This window comes from Oryzias latipes, chromosome 9 (assembly GCF_053564925.1).
Source record: "Oryzias latipes strain Hd-rR chromosome 9, Olatipes_Hd-rR_3.1".
NCBI classification, from domain to species: domain Eukaryota; kingdom Metazoa; phylum Chordata; class Actinopteri; order Beloniformes; family Adrianichthyidae; genus Oryzias; species Oryzias latipes.
Genome location: NC_136245.1, coordinates 3,451,106 through 3,475,461, shown reverse-complemented (window position 1 = coordinate 3,475,461; position 24,356 = coordinate 3,451,106). Strand labels below are relative to the sequence as shown.

Genomic DNA, 24,356 nt, shown 5'->3' with positions numbered 1-24,356 from the left:
CTACTAGCTCCGCCGCAGAGCTCTCTGATGTATGCCGGCATTTGGGCAACTGGCTGGTCGGTTGACAGACAGCTGATATTGTAGTTTAGGGTCGAATAGGAATAATAATATTCAGGACTTGTCTTTTATTAACTTTAGCAGTCAGTATCTTTACATTCGAAGGCTATTAGGCTACATGCTAACTGACTAGCCGATCATTTCCTGTTATTAATTTACGTCATAGATTTACAGCAGATACCTTCACATTTCTGTCTGTGTGTGTCTCATTACATTGCATTGAAGACACGGAGGATGTTTAGAGAACAGATTTATTTATTTCAAAAAGCACAAAAGCATCCATCGTATTGATTCACGTTCATTCACATGATGATCTGTGGTACGCCCTCAGTCATCTTGCTGCAAAAGCCGCTTCCTGCCGCTACTTCCGTGTCTCTGTGAGCATTCAATAGGGGTAAAAATAAAAGCAAGAATGGTCGATCTGTTATTTTCTCAATGAAAATCTGAAAAATATCATATTAAGCTGGCTGCTTCGCCTAATGCACTTACCTTTAGCTTGTAGCATAACAACAATAGCAGTACGTCACGTTTCCCAGAATGCTTTGCTGCCAATCATTGGCCAATCACCGTGTCCCTGTGGCCAAGGTCTAACAACAAGACCAAGGACACTTCAACACATGGGCGTGCAAGGCGGGAATTGAACCTGCAATATTACAATCATGGGGCGACTGCCCTACCGCTACACCAGATGAAGATGAAGCAGACTTCCTGCTGTTCTCTTGGTTGAAAGGACCAGAACAGAGGTGTTGAGTGGAAGTGACTGAGTACACAACAGATAAAGTGAACAAGGTAACTTCTGGTTAAATGATTGTTTCCAGCTTTTCATCACAACAACTGAACTTGATGAGACTCAACATTGAGAAGAAAACTATCAGTCAAACTTTCATTCATAAAGAACCTTTTAGGCATAGGTGTTGCATACTTTCCATTTCATTTTTTCTTCTTTTACTGATTCATTTCTTGCATTTATTACAAGTTATAATTTGCAATCTATAGTTTTTTTTCTTTTGTTTTATAACAAGTCATTGTTTGCCAATGTAACAAGTCTATCCATCCATCTTCTGAACCTGCTGTATCCCTTTTGGGGTCACAAGGTTGCTGGAGCCTATCCTGGCTGCTGTTGGGTGACCAGACCCTTGGGGACCAATTGATCTATGAGTCATGTTTCTGGACTCTGGAAAGCCCGGAGAAAATCTACGGATGTACAGGGAGAATATAAAAATTAATTCAGATGCTTTCAAAAGTTAAGTTTAACCTCCGGAAAAAAAACAATTCACTAAAACTTCATCATTTTTTTTATTTTTTCATCATCTGGCTACAAATAAACAGGCTCACGCAATCAATATCAGTAAAGTTTACTAAATGCCACAGTCCGTCTTTAGTATCTTTGTTTAGTTAAGCGTTAAATGCTTTACAGCCAGCAGACAAACTAAAGTGAACATTTCACACATTTTACATTTTTACAAACGGGGGTGATGTCCTTTCAAAGGACACAACAATATGCATTTGATAGAAATTCAGTTTATTAGAAATTGAACTCTTGGCCAACCTATTGGCTGCTGCTGAACCCACTGAACCACAGCCATCCTCACTTTCAACCTCTTAGTAGACGATTTTTAGTCATTCAAAAGTCTGATCTGTTTGGGCCGTTCTTACTCATTTTTAACAACATTTTTCAAAATCAATAGAAGCGCTGTAACTCGAATTTTCTTGAACAGATCTGCTAAAAACAATTTGAGTATATTTACGACCTTTGAGATCGCTGATTCGCGATCTGAATAAATAAAGTGGGGTGTAGTAAAACACAATTCAAGCACAATGTATTTATTGCTCTTAACCCTTGTGCTATCCTAGGCACTTTAACATTGGGAATTGGGTCATCTAGACCCACTAGACAGTGCGCTGAACCTTTTTTCTTCAATGATTTGTGATCTTCACTGGTGTCCATGGATTACATGAAATCTTTCCACCTTTATCCACCTTTGTCATGGTAGAGAGAACACGTCAATGGAAGGGTGGGGTCATCTAAGACAGCACAAGGGTTAAATGTTGGATTTTGAACTGGAAAAAAGCTGAATGTACAGCACTACTGTCAATGGAAGTAAACAAATCTTCAAAATAAAGTGTCGGTGAAGCTTCCCATTTTCAAAGTAAGACTATCGAGGGTTTTTTTGAAGTTGGAAAAAAAACAAATCTGCTTCAATCTTTTAACATCGTAGCTTTGCAGATTACAGCTGATTTTGCAGCAGAGAAAAGCGAATTTCATTCCCGACTTGCAACAAAATCCAATGCTCATGTGACTGACTGTTTGCCTGGTGGAGAGGCCGTACTTCAATGAATCTTTAAAATGTTCATCTAAACTTTTTGGGAGTTTATGTCATGGTGCCTCTGGCGGACTCCTCCCCCTCTCCTCTCTGCTTGGCCTCTGATTGCTCCCAGCTGCGTCCACTCTACTCATCACCCTGCCAGACCTACTTAAGGAGCTCCAGGATCATCATTCATCGCCAGTTCGTTGCCCCTGATGGTGCTTAGTCTGGTCATCATAGTTTCTCGCTCTATGTTATTGCTCTCGCCTCACGAACCTTTGTCTTGTCTTCAGGATCATCTAAACCCACGAGTGGACGCCCAAATCTACTTCCATCCAAGCGGAGGATACCCCCAGAAAACCTACCTTCCTACAGCCGAATCACCCGCCTCGTCCAAGGTTCGCCCGGAGCCGTCACAGGATTCCTAGACTCGTCTTCAAGATCGCAGACGGGTCGTCGATCTCGCCATCCCCTGCCACAACAGGACTGCTCATTTCCCTGTAACATTAAATCCATTTCTACTTTCACTCTTCTCCTGTCCTCCTTCCGGGTTCCAGCGTCTGGGTCTGTTAGCCTCGCTAGAGTCATGACAGTTTATTTATTTTTTCCGCCAAAAATGCCAAAAGTTAGTTTGTGAAACATTTCTTCTGTTGGAAACACTGTTGTCAAGTCAGATGATAGGACTGAGTGTTTTTTTTTTTGTTCTTACTTTTTTATTAATTTAGTTCTTATTTGTTTACTGCTGAGGTTAATCAGGGAGTTGAATTAAACAAATTCTTAGAGACGTGGTTTGAAAATCATTTCTTTCCTTCTAGATATTTGTGTTTTTATCAGTTTTGTTGCTTCTCCTGTTCTAAATAAAGGTATAAAGAATAAATGAGGGTGATTTCTACATATAATTTTAATTTTCATACATTAAGTAAAAAGACAAACATATAACAGTAAAAACATGTTCCATTAAACAAAATCATGGCCTGATCTGTGAGTCGTTGAGTTTGATTCCTGTTTTGTATCATATCACCACCTAAGTACTGATCCAGAGCTCTAGTCAACGGTCTAACTTTAACATAGACCATTGAGACATTTGAAAAATAATACTTCATCAAGATAATTGATTTAAATTTTTTGAGTAAGTCCATGCTGTTTTAAATATTAAGTAACTTAATTCAAGTTCTGTCTAAGCGTTGGCTCACGAGCTCATCTTTCATAAGCAGACTTTTGAAACGGCCCACATCAGTTTTCATGTGTTTGATAGAAGGATCCCGTAATCCTGAGTTTGTCTCCGAGCCGGTCGATGGCGGCGGCTCTGAGCTCAGCTGCGTCCTCCTGCAGATAATTGACTGAGAGCCAGTTAGCTGGTGGTAGAGTATGGCGTGGGGGTCACAGAGGTTTCCCAAGGCTGACAGCAGCTGCAGCCTGTGTTTGTCCAGCACTGCACAGGTGTTGATTCATGCTCTCAATAATTCACATGGAAGCCGGCCGGATTCTTGGCTTTGCTGCAGCGGGGACGTGTCACACTCGCAGAAATGAAACATAAATATTTCAGAAAATGCTCGGCATGGTGGAACACTGTGCACGTCTGAAAGGATGCCATGTTCTCTCCTCCCAAAAGACGGAGGAGACGCGCGGCAAAGCCACATCCATCTCTGTTCCCGTGATTGCTGCTCTCTAATGAGCGCGGCGGACGGTGAATCTTTTCAGAGCAAATTGTTGGAGACATCTGGCCAAGCTTTCTCTCTGATGCAACTGAAATGTCCCTCTAGATGGCGTTGGCATGGCAACCTCTAACTGCTATTCAGCAGCATTGTGGGTTGAAAGGTTTAGGGTCCATAGTTGAAAATCCATTTGGGCCTCTAGCAGAGTGCTCTGTGCTCCACTCCCCTGGCTGGAGGTGCAATAAATACTTCATCACCCAAGGAAAAATAGATTCTGCCCATGAATGGACTACACTCACGGCTTGTTGTTGGCTTTGTTAAAGGACTCTTATTGCTGGTGACACACTCTGGTGTCTTAAAAATCTGCGAGCATCCAAGTCTTTTCTCGCGTGATGCGGCGCGTGTGTTTCTGAAAGTCCTCTCAGCATCCAAACGCAGGAAAAAAGGGTTTAATTGCGGACAGCTTGAGAGTCACAGGCGCTGCCGTGAAAATGCAGGAACACCGGGACACGTTGAGAGGGTGCGGGGCGTAGGTCCATCCCCACAGTTAGCTCCCCACAACAACACTTAATGACCCCTGTACTTCAGCTGAGATGAGACACTCCATCCACAGAATTATCTCAAGGGCACTATGTTTGAGAAAATTATCCCATCCTCCCAGACCAAATTGCAGGGAATTCATCAGGACAATTAGCACACTTTGGGGCTCTGGTGAATCCTCAGCTCTGCAAGCAGACACATGACGAGCACACTGATTCAGCTGCTTTTGCACTTGTAATGCATCAAGCCAGCTCAGCTCTTTGTCCTGTGTCCAGCAGAGATAGGGGGAAAGGCATCATCCAGGAGGGCCACGACTCTTGACTGTTCTGTGGACCAGAGCTGCAGGGACAAGAATCCGCTTCCTTTGGAATACAGATGTGAGATCGAGTCTCAATACATTTTCCTACCATCAGAAATAAACTAGACTTGGTAAAATTGCACAGACATCAGAAATGTGGCATGTCTCCATGGGGTGTAAGCCTCAACGTCCGGCCCTTCTCATTGTCATGATGGGTTTGCTGGAGACTACTCTGCTGCTTTCAGGCGAAGGTTCACTCTGGACAGTTTCCAGTCGGTCACAGGGCTAAAACCAAAGAACAACTGTGTGCATTTTTACTGGCTTCCAGTTTGATTGGCAGGTGAATTGACCCATGGTTGAATTCAACCCAACTTTCAATTTTCCCCATCCCAACAATCACTCATTTCCACAATGTCTCTGAGTTGGATGGAGGAAACTCCAGTCAATGGAGCTGCTCTACTTTTCTGTGTGATGTCAGAGATCATCCCATCAGTGTTTGTGGGTCTCTGGTCCAAGATATTTTTACAGGAATCGGCCAAAGTCCAGAGTGGATGGCCACAAACTCTGATGGACAACAGGTGACCAACGTGAAAGGCAGTGGTCTGTAACCTGAGGCTCTGGAACCTCATTTGACTCCTTCCTCCCTCCTTTCCACCCTTTGGCTTTGCAGAAAGAAGCCAAATATTTCAATAGAACGATTTTGTAGTTAATTTCTTAAATTAAATTAAGTTTTGTCATTCATATTAAAAAATTACCTTGTCAGATTGTAAGAGTGGGCCTTAAAGCACATATAGACACATTTGTCCACACCATTGTTGTCATGTTTGAATTCAGTAATAAAAGGAGAAAAAGGATGACGGTGCATCAAAGTCATAATGATGGAAAATGACACGTTTCATTTGGATTTGTAACATTTTTAATTCGATCAAATCTGCCGCTGCAGCTGGAGAATCTTTTCAACATGGAGTATTTTATTTTGAAAGGACCTTGTATGTGCTGCTGTCAAAAGTATTTTTTTAACAAATAAACAGAAATATGACAAAACCCACGGAGAAGCAAAAAAGAGACAAATCAGATGATCTTGACGAACTGAAAACAAGACACTTCTGTAGGCTGAGGCCCATCAACCGGAACAAAAGGGAATGATTAATAATATGAACCTGGACTGACGGACAGGGGACAACTCGTGACCAAAAGCATCACTAAAAAAACACAAAGCTGCACAATCCTCACAGTACCCCTTTCCTAAAGGGCAGATTCCAGATGCCTCATCAACACTTGGGAGGAGGGGACCTGGAGGAGCAAGAGAACAAAAACAGTCCAGGTTACTGCAGCCCAGCAGCAGTAAGGACTTACATGGAGAATCCTTCTCATGAAACAGGCAAGAAGAGGAGCAGTCCTGACAACTGTCCCCAAGGACAGGAAACGTGAAGGGGAGCAGCCCCGGTGACCCTCCTCTGGGACAGGAGACAAGGCCAAGAGAAATGAACGGCAGCCATCCTCTGGGACAGGGAACATGAAGAGGAGTGGCCCCAGCAGCCCGCGACAGGAACAGTCACATGAAGAGGAGCGGCCACAACCCTCTTCAGGAATAGCAGACTTGAAGTAGTGTGGTCCCGGCAACCCCCCTTTGGAACAGCAGCATTGATGTTGCATGGCATGACTCTAAAATGGCTGCTAGAAAACCCATTTGATGTGGCGTGGCGTGAAGTGGACTGCAATGGTTAAAAAAAAAACACGACCACTGCAGCAAAAATACTCATCCTGTCCAGGGTGGTCAGGTCACTGGAGGTGACAGGTAATAAATAAAACCAATGGAGAGGCAAAGTGGTCACAAAGCAGATGGATTGGGACCTGAACGCTGACAGCAAGATGGCGCCTGACATCATCGACTGGAAACTCTAAAACTTTAAGCAGAAGTAGATGTTTTCTTTTTATTTGGTGTTCCGTCGCTACATTGCACTTCACGATTCCCAGTCGCAGTGCAACTCTGCTTGCTTGCAATACTTCTGTCTCCTGTACAGATTCTCTGCAGATGTCCTCCAGTCACCATCAGATCTTTGTTTTCATTCTATAACACTGGACTTATTTTTTTACTACTGTTTGAACTTTGAGAGTTAGAACAAGAGAGAAGAGTATGGAAATGTTCATGTCTGTCTGATTAAAATAGTGGATAAAGTCTGTAGTGAGACGTTTAAAACATCTGGAATACTACTTATTGAATTTTATCTATGGCAGGTAACCCTGCGGAACAAGAAGGGAATACTGTAAATACATTCAAGTGTGATTTGTGTTCATACCAGAACAAATGATCAAACTTTGTAAAACGGCATTTCCACAAGATTTTGAGAAATGCTTAAACCAAAAGTCAGTCCTTTTTTTTTTTTTAATTACCGTGTGCTTTATTTGGAAGGTTTGAAACAATAGTTGATCGTGTTTCCACTTGTTTGACACTGATGTGCTTTTTGCTGAGGAATTTTATTTTATTTTTTTTTTTAAATTGGCATGTGAATAAACAGTAACTGTTAGAGTTGCTGGTACTAAATAAAGTTTTAGAGGGCAAGATTTTCTCAAAGGTGGGGGGGGGAGAGAACAGGATTCATTTTATTGCTTTCAAAAATGACAGTAAGTGATCAGAATTGTGGGAAAACCTTTTTAAAGCCTTAAAATGGGAAAAGTTTTCATTTTGAAAAACGGGTACATTTCTTCACCAGGTGTACTTGGGGATGCAGACAAGTCATGACGTGACCCGCGGCTGTCAGGAGTAAACAGCGCCACCCACTGAATTGTGTCTGCATTTGCTGTGCCTAAGTGGATGGCGAGCAATCAACCACCTGCAGCGTTACCAGCATGGTGGATTCCTATGATTTAGCTATTTAACTCTCTCGGTATTACCTAAATGTTGTTTTTTTATTAACTAACATCCTTGGAAATGAACTGATTTGTGTTTAACATAACGTATATCTGACCTGTGCAGGGAGGCCACAAACTTCTTCATTGTTTTTTTTTTCCACTTGAGGAAACCAGCGCCAGAGTTGAGGCTGGAAGTCTCCTTTCAGTTGATAAGGCTTCAGACCCCAGTGAATCAGAAGGAACAATTAACTGGTTAGCTATGAAAATGAGCTTTGGAGCAGATCAGGCCTGCGGTTTGTAAAGGGCGCCCTTGCAGCTGCCTGCTTCAGGTCTGAATGAGTGTCTGCTCACTTCAGCGTGGATTCCAGATGGGCGAGAATAACACATTCTTGTCTGCTTTCTCTTTCTCGGCGCGCAAAAGAGGCCCTCACAGACCCTCGTTCACCTCTTGATTCATGATGATTAATCACCGCTAAGCAGTCAACCTTGACTTGGGTTATTCATGCCTCCAGCAATTTCCAACGCTCATGCAGGAGCCAATCGTGTGACCAACAGATTATTTTTTCTGCCCCAAACGCTGCACGTGAAACACTCACATGCACAAACAGACGCACACGGTTGCATGCAGATGACAGTCTCTTTTCTTGTGCTTTAATGGGACTTTCTCCATGGAGGAGAATGGGTGTCGGACTTTTATTGTGAAAATTTTTGCATGGTCTTGGCACACAGAATAATCCAAAGACAGTTTGCTCCTCACCATAACAAAGGTCAGAAAACCCACGGATGTACAGGATCAGTTTGACACCAGAGCAGGTGTGAGCTTGAAAATGTCTGTAATTTACTGACAATGGCTTCAAGATGACTTTGGAGCTGCTGGGAATGGACTCACCGAGGGAGGGGCTGCTGACTCTCCACTGCATCAGCAACACAGAACTGCCTCACAGACATTTACTGCAATTCACACCAAGAAACTTGAGGGTCGTAATCGGAATTCAGAAACAAAAAATTGACCCTAGTCTCATTTTTGAATTATTTTCTTAAAAACGAGCTAAAAAATTAACGGATTTTATGTCAGAAATATAATCTGGAAGAAAAAACAATGTTTCAACTAAAACTGAAATAAAATTTTTGAAATTAACTATAATTCCAAACTAAACAGACCAAATTATTACAACTAGCTATAATTTCAGGAGAAATTATGGGATTACACTGAGTGTAATCTATTACATCTGTTATGAGCTATATATATAAATTCCGCTTTATTGTCATTGTCTGGATTTAATTAAATTCTAACAATGAATTTAGATTAATATCCTGTACTAAAAATTAAGTACAAATAAACTCTGAAAAAGTTTACAATACAAAAAAGAGATCAATGTCTGCATGAAGGGGATAATCGCAACGATAAAGATATTTGTAAATGGGATTATGATCTGAAAATATGAGCCAAACAAAATATTAATTATTAGAATTTTTGTTCAACAATATTTAAATTAATATTTAAAATGTAAATAAGACATCACGAAATGAGTGAAGATTCTAATTAAAAATTGTCAATACATAAATATTAAATCTAGATTTATAAACAATACAAATTTATTAGAGATTATATTCTCAATAAATGTACATTGCAATGAATATCATAACACAAATAGAGTTTATGATCTGATTATAAATTGCTATTTGAATTGAAACTACATTCCTGATCTAATTTTAATATAAATAGAAGTGACATAATTTTGGACTATGATTAAAAAAAGTAATAATCCTATTAGGTAGAATTATCCCTGTAGCCACATTATAGATGTAATGCAGAAAAGTACCAGGTAATGTGTGAGGTTCATCCACCAGGCCTCTGGCGTTCACATGAAGCATATGGCTGCTGTTGTCCCTGGGATGTGGATGGTTCTGCTTCATGTGGAGGACCCTGAAGACTGAACAAAGCTTGGAAAAGTGCCTGAGGCCTGTCTGACGGAACCAGGTTCCGTCAGACGCCTTCACTGCTTTGCATTTTTGAACACCAGATTCAGCTACTATAACTAAATATGCGTCTTGCTGAGACTCAATTTTCCACACGAGTCACGTCAAAACTACCGTGGAGCAATCTGAGCTGTTTGTTCTGGTGCTGAAGACAGACGTTTACAGGCATTAAACATGAGACATTTTAATGTTCACTCCCTGCATTTCCATTAGTTTTCAGTGCGTGTGCAGGTCAGTTGCCATAGCAACCCAACCAGAGGAGGACCAGTGTTTAATTGATCCACTAATGCATTTAGCTGCACACTCACCACAAGTTGCCTTTGTTTCCAGGTCACATTTTAGGGACATGCGTTTACATAAAAGCATTTATTTTTGCAAGAACCAGTCATTATCAGCAGTTTTTGCTCTCGTCTATTGGCAGCAAATGTGGTGTAAACACAGAGTATTAACAGCTACAATATACCCTCATCAGGGAATTATTATTATACTAATTCTGGTGGGAAGCAGGTTTGGCAGGGCTACTTTTCGCCCGAACACTCAGTCATATGAGAAATGCTAATTAATAGTTGCATTACAAACAAAAGCTATCCCCGGGACTCAGTCACTGTCATCATTTATGAATACGAAGGGGTCTTTTTCCTGCTCCCGCACTGTTTCTGGGAAAACATGCTCAGCATAGGAAAACACACACTGCTAATTATACCAGATGACACCTCAAAAAGTCATCAGCGCTGCAGCTACAGTTCTCGTAGGAAGCAATTGGGGATCCAGGCTTTCTCTGAATCTTCTATTTGTCCCTGTTTGTACACCTTCTCCAAAAATTTCAATACATGACTCAAAGCCTTTTTCCTTATGCTTGTTGACAGTTTGGATCAACCACAAGTGCAGCTGAGATGAGGAGAATGTGTAGGTGAAGATCAAATGTTACTATGACCTAAAGGGGTGGTTGAACAGAGAGAAGAAAAAAATTTAGAGTTCAAAACGCGGTCAAGATCAGAAATATGCTTCAGGTTTTGTAAAGAAAATACATCAACAACTATGTAGCTATATAAAGGACTCGTCTGAATTCTTTATTCCAAACAATAGTGTTGTGGTATTGTTGACACAGAATGGTACGGCACATCATAGTATGGGAGTAGTTTGGTTCTCTGACAAAAGTTTGTTGGTTTTGGGGTTGATTTGTCCAAACACGGTTGGGCATTATACATGTTGTGGGATGGTATAATTTATTATGGTATGGTATCAGTACTGGCACTGAATGGTTCACCGAGTGTTTTCTGGTCTTATTTTACACATTCAAGTTAAAAATGTGCTTTGTTTGTCTTTAAAAAATGCCTGTTGTTTGTTTTTGACCCCTTTGAGGCACAGGTTTGGATCTGGGGGGACGTGGCAGGCCTGATGCACTGAATCTCAATTTTTGAAGATTCTTTTGGCACAGGCATGTCCCAAGTCTGGTACGATTTTCCACAGGCCCACGAGCTTGTGTCATATAATCAATAATCTGTGGCCCCCACCACTTTCTAAGAACTGTGTGTACAATCAATTGATTGTGATTGGCTGAGAATGACAAAATTGTCAAATCTTTTTATTGAAACACGAAACAACCATGTCTGCTTAATACGCCAAGAGACCATGGCTGTTTTTAAGGAGTTTAATATTAATATTTAATATTAATGAGCTACGAAACACTGTTTGTGATCTTTGTGAAGAACTGAAAATACAAATGCAATAAACATGTTCATTAAACTGATCATTTATATTTAATCTTTTTAAAATAGTTCAAGAATGCAGGCCGAATGGTTGGCCAACACAGTTTCACCTCACCAAATCTAGCCCTCCTTGCAAAAGGTTTGGACACCCTTGTTTGTCATGATATGTTGTGATTTGCTGGTTTGGTTTTTTTCTTTCCCATTTTCCCATCACTAGCTTCTGTGCAGGCTGGCTGTGACTCTCCTGCTGATCCCTGGAGTAGTCACAGCAGCCTGGACTTGTTCATCAACTGGGCCCTCAGTGTCGGCTTGTGTCATGTGTTTCCTAGTCCCCTGAGCCTTTGTCACCTAAGTTCCTTGTACATAAAACCTTGGGACTTTGCTTCAATGTGCTCTGGGGTTCCTTCCTGCATCTCCTGCTTGCCCTGTAACACTTGACCATGTTTTAAAAAGGACACTATCGACACGTCACTACAGATGTGTGCTTAATCGCGACGCAAGCGTTTTGAACGCGGATACGCATATATCTGCATTTACATAGACTTTCCATTAAAAGTAGGCCAAGCCCAGTGTGAAGGTAGCATAGGGATGGATTTTTTTTACTGTTTCCTGAAGAAACATGGCAACCTTTTACATTCCTGATGAATAAGTGGCTACTGAAAATAATTTGTCACCCTCCTTTTTTTCTTTGAGTTTATCGTTGACGAACCGGTGAACTTCAACAAGGTTTAAAAGGTTTAGTGAAGCACGGAATGGAATGAATTGGCTTTGGATGGTATGGTTTATTTCACATATGGTATGGTAAGTCTGACATGTTTTAGGGTGTGGTTTTGCATGGTGTTCATGATATATTTGTCACGTTATTGTGCTGCTAAAGATGTTTTAGTTTGATCAAGAGAAAACCAATAGAAACAGTAAGAAATGGAGAAATTCCTGGAAATTTCTATCAGATAGGTTCTGAGGACTCGTCTTTTCTTTCATTAGAGCATTTAGTCTTTCACTCAGAAGTTTTTACAGTTCCATCAGTCTTGAATGGAGCAAAAATAATGATGTGAAAAATGCAGTTTTGAGAGCCTGTATTAGTGACAGCCATGTGCAGCTTGTTGGTTCTTAGATGTGTGTTCAGTGGGAGCTGTGTGATAAAATGAGGGTTCAGGTGAAGCATGGAGGAGCACCATGTGGATGCATTTGCTCCTCATCTTGTGGATCCAGAGGAGGGTCCATGAAGGATGTGACCACATTTTATCAACCATTACTCCAATTTGCAGAAAATTGTGGGCGATGTGCAGGCGGCTCTCTGTCGAGAAGAAAAGAGTGAAACACTCAGGGTTGGTGTAAGACAAGCTTTTACACTGTCTCTGCACTTTTCAGCCAGAAAGAAAGGCTAATTATTAATTACATTAGACAGACATCTTGGAAAAGATAATTATGGGCCAAACATGACATCAATAATCCCACTGAAAAGAGGGAGACAGTAATTATCTTATTCATACAGGAGGGAGAAAAAACTTTTATGCAAATCCCAGCTAATTCCTCAGAGAGCAGCCTGAAGGGAGCTGGACGAGTTTGGTACAAGTTTGTTAAAGAGAAGCATGACTTTTATAAAAACAGCCAGAAAGCTAAAGAACCTGCAGATGAGGAGGACTGCAGAAGAAATCTTCATCCCCAGTCTGTGTTTGAACTAAGGATCAACTGAACCTTAAGGACATCTCACGCATTTTGCCCATTTTCCATGTATTACATTTCGGTCTTTTATGATACACGCGTAATATATGTATTTCATTCACTATTTTACTAAAAGTATTGTCTCACCTGCCTTGACTCACATATGAAGCGAAGTGCCATCCCATTGGCGAGTTGACGTTTCTAAAATCTGTGATTAACCGAGGGGTTCCATCGGGTTTCATGGCATGTTAACTATCGTTAACACACACAAAAGCCAGTCGTCCGGTCATCTTTGGGTGGCAAAAACCTATTGACTTTATTCATTCTTTTGAATAAATGAAGGAGTGGGAGGAGCAAACATGTATTTGTTAACAGCTGACCACAAGTGAAGCTAAGATATTTTTAAAGGGAAGACTGCAAAAAAAAGATGCAGTTGAGGTTGATACTGCGTTCACACCAGCTGCGTCGACTCGCGTTCAAGTGGCTCCTTTTGGTGAAAAGTCCATGCATATGCGAGTAGACCAGATATTCAATCGTTGAAAGTTCAACCATGTAACGCTTCTCAGGTTATGGGACTAGACGCGATAATCAGAATTCGTCTCAGGGAGCCCAAAGTATGTAAATGAAAACAAGACAGCGATGAAAGTAAAAGGCAATCGATTGTATTAACAGAAAATAGACATTTAAACAATACAAAAGAACAACAAAAGGAACCGGGATATGGGTCTGAGTCCTATTGAGAGGTTTCCAAAAGTCTATTGGTTGGGATGTAGTTGAGGTTTGCTGCAGGTGAGGAGTTGTTATTGAGGGTGGAAGTATCAGGATCTCAGATTTGGGTAGCTCGCCATCAAGTTGTAGATCAAAGAATACATAACAAAAACCTGACCTAGAAAGGGTCAGAAAAAACAAATCAAGAATTGAACAAAAACAAGCCACAGTCATTTCACTGGGTATACTGATAGGTCAGATTAATCATCATTGTAGAAAGTAAAAAGAGAAACAATATTCTTATCAAAAAATCAAATAACTGTTTCAAATAGAATTCAAAGTGTGTACACAAGTCAAACAATTCCATATCAAGGTTCAAGGTAAGTGGATAAAAGTTTTAAATCAAAAATGTACTCTGAAGTTACCAATTAATTTTATCCCATTATTAATCAAAGTAGAATAATTTTAAACAAATTAAACTTTCAAATTTCAAATGTTGCGCAACATGGTTTTTCATTCCATTATCTAATTCAAAGACAGTGGCCATTTTGGCATCATGGAAATAAAAGTAACAGTTCAAAGTGTTCAATTAACACAAAAGGAGGAAAGCGACTTAACAAAATTGCTTCGGCTTGAATTCAGCCAACTAAATTAAAACAACCAAACAAGAACCATTAAATAAAACAAAGTCTCAAAGGTGAGGCAGCATTAGCTTAGCTCTGTGACTATGATAAAGCTTTTTTCTGGTTTCGGTGTCGCGACCGCAAAAACTCACCAATGAGCAGGTCTCTTTGGGGTTAGTTAGTGTCCAAAGGTAAATGCTGAGGTGTCCAAATATGTTCGTATTTGTTCGTATTATTCGTAATATGTTTTAGGCGTCCTGGTGTGGCCACAGCAGCAGCAACAGCTGAGAGCAAGAAGCAGCCAACAGGAAGCAGGAAACAGGAAGTAGCAAGCAGCAAGCAGGAAGTGCACCAGCTGACCAAGAACTTATATACACACCAGGCCTCTCACAATAAGGGCGGGGCCAGGTGCTCACAGTTAGTCTGATGGCTTGTCTGATGCCAAGGGGTTACACTTCCCCCCCCTTATCCCATGAACGTCCTCGTTCATGTGATAATTGCTCAGGCTGATGAGTGCATCAGGATGATGCTGCAGGCTGTTCATCATCCTGGAGGGCAAAGAAAAAGGCAGAGCTTAATCCATGGAGGACGGTCTGGATACTTTGTAAAAGGGGTCTACCCGGTTTCTGATACTGAAGGCGGACTGGTTGTGTTCTGACACGTTGTCCCCTTCGCACTTGCGGCTCCTCCAGACTGTGCGACTCAGAAGTCATAGGCGAGGTGGGCTCCTCCCTTAATTGTGGAGGATCTGCCGACACTGGGACAGATTCGACTGATGAGGCTGGTCCCGCTTCATTTTGCACTGGTCCAGGAGTTTTTGGTGTTGTGGCTGACACAGCTCCAGGACCTCCGCTGGCATCCGATGTCACAGATGCGGGACTAGATTCAACAGCACCCACCAGTTCCCGGTGGGGGATAGTATCCTCTTGAGTCTCTCCCTTTTCACTGTCATCCACATCAGCAGCGGCAGTGACAGCCAGTGGAGCTGGGAGAGGGGTTTCACATTGGGTGGCAGGATCTGGTTGACGTACTGCAGGTAAGACAAAGGTAGAGGTGAAACTCACAGGTTCAGTAGGTGATGGAATATACACCTGTTCGTCTTCATCCACTGAGGAATCTGTTGCAGTAGGTGGTGTAGGCAACACAGGAGAACTGTCGTCCTTCATTGGTTTCTTTCTGGAAACTGGATCCCCTGGAGGTATTGATGAGAAGGCACAAGGTAAGAGAAGGTCTCTATGTAATGTCCTCAACGGCTTATCACAGTGCTCTGGTCGAACGGTGTATACTGGTAGATGGCCGGCCTTACTCACAACAATATACACTGATTGTTCCCATTTGTCCGCCAGCTTGTGCTTTCCCCGTTGTCGCACATTCCTGACCAGGACCCTTTCTCCAACATCCAGATCTGCAGCTATGACATGACGATCAAACCTCTCTTTGTTTTTCTTCATGGCTTTTGCTGCATTAATGATGGCTGCCCGTCTATTCTCCTCCAAATGGGAGGTCAACTTCTGAACATACTCCCTGTAAGAGGGTGATCGGTCCTCTTTCAAGGGAAGCCCAAAAGCGAGATCTATCGGTAGGCGGGGTTGGCGGCCAAACATTAACTCATAGGGTGAGAATCCGGTTACGTCATTCTTTGTGCAGTTGTAGGCGTGAACGAGGGGTTTTACATAATCTTTCCAGTGTTTCTTTTCCTGTTCGGAGAGTGTACCAAGCATGTCCAATAGGGTACGGTTGAACCGTTCCACAGGATTTCCTCTTGGATGATAGGGTGTTGTCCTTATTTTCTGTATCCCAGCCAGACCACAGAGCTCACGGATGGTTTTGGATTCAAAGTCTGTGCCTTGGTCACTATGCAATTTTGCAGGGATCCCATAGTGGACGAAGAAGTTTTCCCATAGGCATTTGGCGACAGTTCTGGCTTTCTGGTTTGGTGTTGGCACAGCTACAGCATATTTGGTGAAGTGATCAGTCATCACTAGAATGTCTTTTGTTTTTCCATCTGGTTCAACAGATAGAAAGTCCATGCAAACAAGTTCCAAAGGATGGGATGTCTTGATGTTGACTAGTGGTGCAGCTCGTTCTGGTGGAGTTTTACGTTTAATGCACCTCTCACAGCCCTTTATTTTGTTCACTATGTCGATGGCCATCTTCGGCCAGTAGAACCGGGAACGGATGAGATCTAAAGTTCTCTCAATGCCCAAGTGGCCCATTTGGTTGTGTAGCTGATACATGACCACAGGTTTGTACTCTTCTGGCAGTACCAACTGATAGGTGACGTCCTCTCCAACCTGCCTTCGCCTCACCAGAAGGTTGTTATGGAGCTCCAATTTATTGACTTCTCGGAGGAGGAAGGGCAGGTCAGGTAGTTGTCCCCTCACAGCTGGGGGTGGTGTTTCTCCCCGCTCAAGCTGAATAATCACATGTCCAATGACTGGGTCGGCTCGCTGCTTGGCTGCGAGATCAGCTAGTGAGAGTCGAGGGAGAGCAGAAGAGGCAAACTGGGTGTCATCTTTGAAACCATCAGGCAGGCTGTCAACACTTGAAGATATTGAGAGAACAAGGGCATGAGCAGGATCAGGGAACGAGCTGTACACCAGGTGACGATCACAGATTGCTCTTGTAGTTGACTGGTCAAGTGCGGTGACTGTTTTTAGGTGTTGCTGTGCAAATCTTTGGATTCGCTCTTGTTCTTTGATAGAGACAGCATCATTGGACAGCTCGTGCGGTCGACGTGACAGGCCATCAGCATCTAAATTTTGCTTGCCAGCCCGATAGACAATCTTGAAGTCAAAGGTGGACAAGGCAGAAAGCCATCGGTAACTGGTAGCATCAAGTTTGGCTGATGACAGGATGTACGTCAGAGGATTGCTGTCTGTGACCACAGTGAACTGTGCACCATACAGATAGTCGTAAAACTTCTCAGTCACTGCCCATTTGAGAGCCAGGAATTCCAGCTTGTGGGCAGGATACTTTGCTTCGCTTCTGGAGAGTCCTCGGCTGGCGTAGGCAACAACTCTGTCATTTCCGTCGTGTTTCTGGTATAACACTGCACCCAAACCAGTTGAGCTGGCATCAGTATGGAGTGTGTATGGCTTTTGGGGATCTGCAAAGGCCAGGACAGGGGCGGTAGTGAGTTTTTCTATTATCTTGTTGAAGGCTTGTTGGCAAATTGGTGTCCACCGTTCTCTAAACGGCTCTTTAGGATCCAGATAGGCCCCTGGTTTGACCAGTGGTTTCATGTTCTTTTGAGTTGGTGGATACCCTGCGGTAAGATCGTGCAATGGCTTTGTGATTGTGGAGAATCCCTGAACAAACCGTCTGTAATATCCAACAAAGCCAAGGAAGGATCTGAGTTCTTTGAGGGTCTTGGGGACAGGCCAAGTGAGGAGTGTGGAGATCTTGTCAGGATCGGTTTTAACTCCCTCCTGTGACACCACATGTCCGAGATATTTTACTTCGGTCTGGAAGAACACACATTTCTCCAATGAGAGTTTGAGGCCAAACTCCTTTAGTTTATTCAAAACTCTCATGAGTCGTGCTTCATGTTCCTCCAAGGTGGGTGCGAACACAATGATGTCATCAATGAAGACCAATACTTCTTTCAAATTTAAATCTCCCATGCACTTCTCCATGAGCCTCTGGAAAGTGCTTGGTGCATTTGTCACACCTTGTGGCATTCTGTTAAACTCCCAAAACCCAAGAGGGCACACAAACGCTGTTTTTGCTTTGTCCTTTTCCTCCATTTCTATCTGGTAGTAGCCAGATTTCAGGTCCAGGACAGAGAACCACTTTGATCCAGATAAGGCAGAGAAGGCATCTTCAAGTTTGGGCAGGGCATAAGCATCTTTTATTGTCTGGAGGTTCAACTTTCTGTAATCGATGCAAAGTCGCACTCCCCCATCCTTTTTGCGAACAACAACAATGGGGGATGCAAATGGTGATTCAGACTCACGGATGATTCCGGACTCGAGGAGATCTTGAAGGTGTTTTCTAACGGCATCGATATCTTGAGGATGAATGGGTCTGGACCTTTGCTTGAATGGAGTAGGGTCTGCAAGCTTAATTTCATGCTTAACTTTGCCGGTTCTACCAAAGTCCAGGTCATGTGTGGCGAAAACCTCAGGGATGCTGTTTAGCTTCTGGGTTATCCTTTGTCTCCATTCAGCAGATATGGGTGACTTTCCAAAATCATATTGCAGGTGGGGATGTTGTGCTGTATCCAGTTCTTTGATGCTTTGTTTTTTTGCAATTATAGTCTGAAACGAACTGACTTCCGCAACTAGGGCTCCTGCAGGGATCTGGATTTGGTGGTCAGACTCATTGCACACCACAACTGGCAGGTGACATGGCCGTTTTTGTGGCAGGTTGACAAGACAGCTTTTCACGAGTAGACCACCAGGCAGAGAGCCGGACTGTGGATGCTCGATGATTACAGTCTTTTCACCCTGTAGCCTTGCGACCAGGCTCCCCTCTATGACAGTGGTTTGCCCAGCCAGTAGAGTTTGAGGCTGGTTGGATCGCAGGGTGACAGGGGTGACTTGGCTTTTTGAGTTGCAATTCGAGCGATGTTGGAGGATCTTGTACAAAGCTGAATAACCAGAAACAGCAGGCTGAAATCTTTTCTTGGTCTTGTAATGTTTGTGATAGGCAACATCTAAGGTATTGGTGCCTATGAGGATCTGAGGGTTTGACTGGTTTTGATCTGGTACGAGTGCCAGAGTATCAACATTTATGGGTTGACCAAGGAGGTCAGCTGGAAAGGTCAAGTTCAATTCAATGAACCCTAGGTAAGGTACGGCTTGCCCGTTTGCACCTTCGATTTCCAGTAAATCTGTGATTGGTTTGATGATATGATCTGAGAGGTGGGCTTTATGGAAGGAATGTGGTATTGTCGTTACTTGAGAACCAGAATCAAGAAGACAGTTGTATGATTGATTGTTTATTTTAACTTCCCCAGTAGTCTTTGTTCCGATTAGGCCTCTTGGTAGTTGCAGGGGTTCTTTGGGACTCTTTGGGAAAACAGCTGCTGAGCGTCCCACCACAGAAGCTGGCTTCAGTTTAACTGATGCTTGGTTTCCCATGCGGCTTGTTTTTGACGTAGCAGTGTCTTTTTCTGTTGCACCAGAATTGGATTGGCTTTGTTGGTGCAGGTGGAAGAAACGTGACCATCTTCTCCACAGTTGAAGCAATACCAAGGCTTGGGCTTGGTGGATGACTTTTGAGGAGGACTTGGTTTGAGACGTGTGGTGGATTTCGACTCTGCTGCCAGGTTTCGGGTCAGAAGCTGTGACATCTGCTTTTGGAGTCTTTGGAGTTGTTCTTTCATCTCCTTCAGCTCTCTGTTTGGTGGTGGACTGTGGCCACATGAACAGGCACTGTGGGATTGAATGGTTGCTTTCTGTTTAGCTGCACCAATGTGTTGCTTCATCAATGACTCCTTGGCAAGTTGTCTGTCCTCTTCTGTCCTGAGCTGAAGCAACAGGTCAGAAAACGAGGGTGGATTTGTTTTTTGTTGTTCCAGTTGCAGCTTCATAATCAAGGAATTGTCCCAACACCCACGGCAGAACTGTTTCAAAAGATGTCTGTCAACTTCAGATGGTGAAACGCCCCCTTGCTTGACAACAGAACTGAGTGCTAGCTGCAGCCTCTGGAGGTATGCAGATGGTCGTTCCCCAGGGATTTGGAGGGTATTCAGGAACTGGGCAAACAGTTCTTCTCCATCTTGAACAGTTCCAAAAGCTGCATCAAGGGTATTGAGGAACACTGCTGGCAACGTGTCTGGCTTTAGCCCCTTCACCAGGTCAGCTGCAGGTGAAAGAAGGCTCTCCATGATCCTCCGGGTGACTTGCAGGGCAGACAGGCTGGGATCAGTCAGTAGGAGAGCTATCTGTCCACGCCAGGAATCATAATCTGCTTCGTTGCTTTGCTTGGGTGTTTTCCCCGAAAAGGGTCGCAGACGTGGAAAAGATGAAAGTAGGTCAGTGTTCCGAACCACATGTTCCACAACCACCTTCTGGACCTCGGGTGGATTTAGTTGGTCAGGAGACAGCGACGTTCTTTGCCTTGCTCTAGGCTGACGGGATAGCGCCTCCTGCTGGAAAGGTGGTGCAGGTTGTGGTTGTTCTGAGCCAGTGTCAACTCCTCTTGCTTCCTCTTCATTGTCGTCACCGTCCTCATCATCCTCATAGTCATCTTCATGCTTAAGACTTATATTCTTTGCTGCTGCTGAATCCAAGTGGTGGCCGATCTGAGTCATCACCGACTTCAGGACATTGTCGAAATCACAGCCACTCCGATCTGCAATCCTCTTCAATTCGGCCAGATAGTCAGGGGGGCTGCTGTTACTGTCTGCTGCGGCAACACACTCGGAGGCTAGAGGTGTCAAGCGGAACTCAAGCTCATCATTCGCCGATGTATGAGTGCGCGGCAACAGTGGCTCTAAAGCAGCGTATGAATTTTCGTCTGCAAACTCAACGATCAGGTTTTTGTGTAGTGCACTCGTGGGGTCGTTTACGTACAACACACGGCTTAGGTTCCCGTAACTACGCAAACAGTCAATAACGTCATTATCGGCCTTAGTGTTTGTTACCCCTGTAATCAAAACAGACTTATTAACATTAAGTCCAGATCGTGTCACAAACTCCATTGTTTTTTTCCTTTGTTTTTTTTTTTTTTAATTAACACAAACTAGAAGGAAAAACATTTACACACCAGGGCTCCTAGCTAGCTCGCCAAGTGTAACGCTTCTCAGGTTATGGGACTAGACGCGATAATCAGAATTCGTCTCAGGGAGCCCAAAGTATGTAAATGAAAACAAGACAGCGATGAAAGTAAAAGGCAATCGATTGTATTAACAGAAAATAGACATTTAAACAATACAAAAGAACAACAAAAGGAACCGGGATATGGGTCTGAGTCCTATTGAGGTTTCCAAAAGTCTATTGGTTGGGATGTAGTTGAGGTTTGCTGCAGGTGAGGAGTTGTTATTGAGGGTGGAAGTATCAGGATCTCAGATTTGGGTAGCTCGCCATCAAGTTGTAGATCAAAGAATACATAACAAAAACCTGACCTAGAAAGGGTCAGAAAAAACAAATCAAGAATTGAACAAAAACAAGCCACAGTCATTTCACTGGGTATACTGATAGGTCAGATTAATCATCATTGTAGAAAGTAAAAAGAGAAACAATATTCTTATCAAAAAATCAAATAACTGTTTCAAATAGAATTCAAAGTGTGTACACAAGTCAAACAATTCCATATCAAGGTTCAAGGTAAGTGGATAAAAGTTTTAAATCAAAAATGTACTCTGAAGTTACCAATTAATTTTATCCCATTATTAATCAAAGTAGAATAATTTTAAACAAATTAAACTTTCAAATTTCAAATGTTGCGCAACATGGTTTTTCATTCCATTATCTAATTCAAAGACAGTGGCCATTTTGGCATCATGGAAATAAAAGTAACAGTTCAAAGTGTTCAATTAACACAAAAGGAGGAAAGCGACTTAACAAAATTGCTTCGGCTTGAATTCAGCCAACTAAATTAAAACAACCAAACAAGAACCATTAAATAAAACAAAGTCTCAAAGGTGAGGCAGCATAAGCTTAGCTCTGTGACTATGATAAAGCTTTTTTCTGGTTTCGGTGTCGCGACCGCAAAAACTCACCAATGAGCAGGTCTCTTTGGGGTTAGTTAGTGTCCAAAGGTAAATGCTGAGGTGTCCAAATATGTTCGTATTTGTTCGTATTATTCGTAATATGTTTTAGGCGTCCTGGTGTGGCCACAGCAGCAGCAACAGCTGAGAGCAAGAAGCAGCCAACAGGAAGCAGGAAACAGGAAGTAGCAAGCAGCAAGCAGGAAGTGCACCAGCTGACCAAGAACTTATATACACACCAGGCCTCTCACAATAAGGGCGGGGCCAGGTGCTCACAGTTAGTCTGATGGCTTGTCTGATGCCAAGGGGTTACAACCAGTTGAACTTTTTGACACTTGATCACTGAAACCATGTCACTAATCGAGGACTCGGATTTGATAGTCCGAAGTACCAACTGTTGTAAACATGACCATGAAGGAAAAATAAATAATTTCCCCTTTTCTGCCCGGCCGGAATCGACACCAGGTCTTTCGTATATCGGAAAAGATAAAGAAAAAGCCTGAAGCAAGGTTTGCGGGATTTGAACTGCTCAGACTTTGTGCACCGTGCCACTACTAGTTGTAGCGGCATACCAGCGCTGGTAAACAATGAAAAGAAAAAAGGAGACACCCGCGGCCTGTCTTATAACAGGGGGTTTTGGCTTTTAAATAAAGCTGGCATTTGGCATTGATTTACAAGATGACCAGGGAGGCCGCAGTAGAAACAGGTTCCTTCTTCCTTGCGCCTTTGTCGTTCCTCTGGGGTGAGCTTAGAGTGCCCAATCTGCATGGGTTCCTCAGAGGTTTTACCTGAGGGGTCTCGAAAAGGTGGTAGATGAGAATCCTGATACGGTGTATGTAGGGAGGAGTTAGAGCGTGGTTTTCGGGGTGTCGGTTGCGTTCCACTTGTCGCTCCCGGAGACGGACGTCAGATCGTAGGGCTGTGGAGACAAGATCTTCAAAAGAGTGAGTTTCTAGTTGGGAACACAAATGATCTTTGATGAACTCATTCACGGATTGATAGAAAATGCCTTTTAATGCAACATCAGGCCAACCGGCTTCAACCGCCAGGATACGGAAATCAATTAGATGGTCACTAACTAAACGGTTGTGTTGTTTGAGGCTTAACAAACGCGGTGTGTCCTCGTCCTCTTTACGAGGTTGGTCAAATACCAACCGGAATTCTCCAATAAACTGGTCAAAGGAAACATGAGAGATGGGGTTGGAAGCGAGAAAAGCTTGAGCCCACAGTAAAGCCTTGTTTCATAGGGAGTTTACAATTAAGGTAACCTTACTGTGGTCAGATTGGTAATACCTGGGTGCTTGCTGGAAAATCAACTGACACTGAAGGACGAAATCTCCACAAGTTTCTACATCACCATGAAATGGTTCTGGTTGGAGTCGAAAGTTCTCTTGAGCCATTGCGGAAGCGGAAGTGGTCACGTTGCTTGGAACCGGAAGTCTAAATCCTGTTGAACCGAGGCCATCTGGGTTAAAGCATCTTCCTGGCGACCCAGAATGATTCACTGCTGGGAGACAGTAAGGCGGAGTCCTTCCGGGTCAGCTGGATCTGGAGTTTGGCCAGTTCATTCTGTCATGATATGAGTAACCTAGCAGACCCAGACGCCGGAACCCGGAAGAAAACTCAGAAGATGTTTGTTAGAACGAAAAAGGATTTATTTTCCAGAAGGAAAGGTATATGAGTCTTTTTGAGTTCCTAACTGGAAGGTGGACGGCCAGTGGCTGAAGTCTTGCCATAGCGGGAGTTTTGACGTGGCTGGAGACGAAACGAGGCTGGAGTCGTGGCGTGGCTGGAGTAGTAGCATGACAGGAGTCGTGGTGTGGATAGAGTCGGATCAGGCTGCTCTGGAGAGGAAAGTTCCAGGTGGACAATCGTGGTAATGGACCTGAGGGCGAGGCGAGGAAACGAGGTAAGTAGAGATGGCCCGTTTGACACGGACGTTTCGGCACGTTTCACCTTCATAAAGCAGAGTGGTTTGGCACAATGTTTCGGGGCGTGTGTCAACTAGCGCAGATCACGTGGTTGATGACGTATGAAGCGCCAAATGCTTCGTTTGGTCGAACCACTGTTCATATGTTACTTGTGTTTGAACAATTGGCCGTGCTATTCTCTGTAAATACAAATGAATCTCGAACGTTTCCCGACAAGTTCTACTGTTTCCCTTGTATTGGAATCAGCGTCAGTTCATTGCACTTTACCATGGTTCCTGGTTAAAAAAAAAGTACTGTGGCTCAGGATCGTTTCAACTCGGGTTCTCGTAATAAGACAATTCACTATGAACGTTATTTATAAGGAAAATATT

General features: G+C 43.1%; 1 long non-coding RNA gene across 1 annotated transcript; it reads left to right on the top strand.

Annotated features, from left to right (window-relative positions):
* The first annotated feature begins 802 nt into the window (after positions 1 to 802).
* LOC144994382 (uncharacterized) lies at positions 803 to 3,272 on the top strand. The gene is made up of 2 exons (XR_013657907.1): positions 803 to 2,581; positions 2,657 to 3,272. It is a non-coding gene; the product is annotated as an uncharacterized LOC144994382 (long non-coding RNA).
* Positions 3,273 to 24,356: the final 21,084 nt, after the last annotated feature.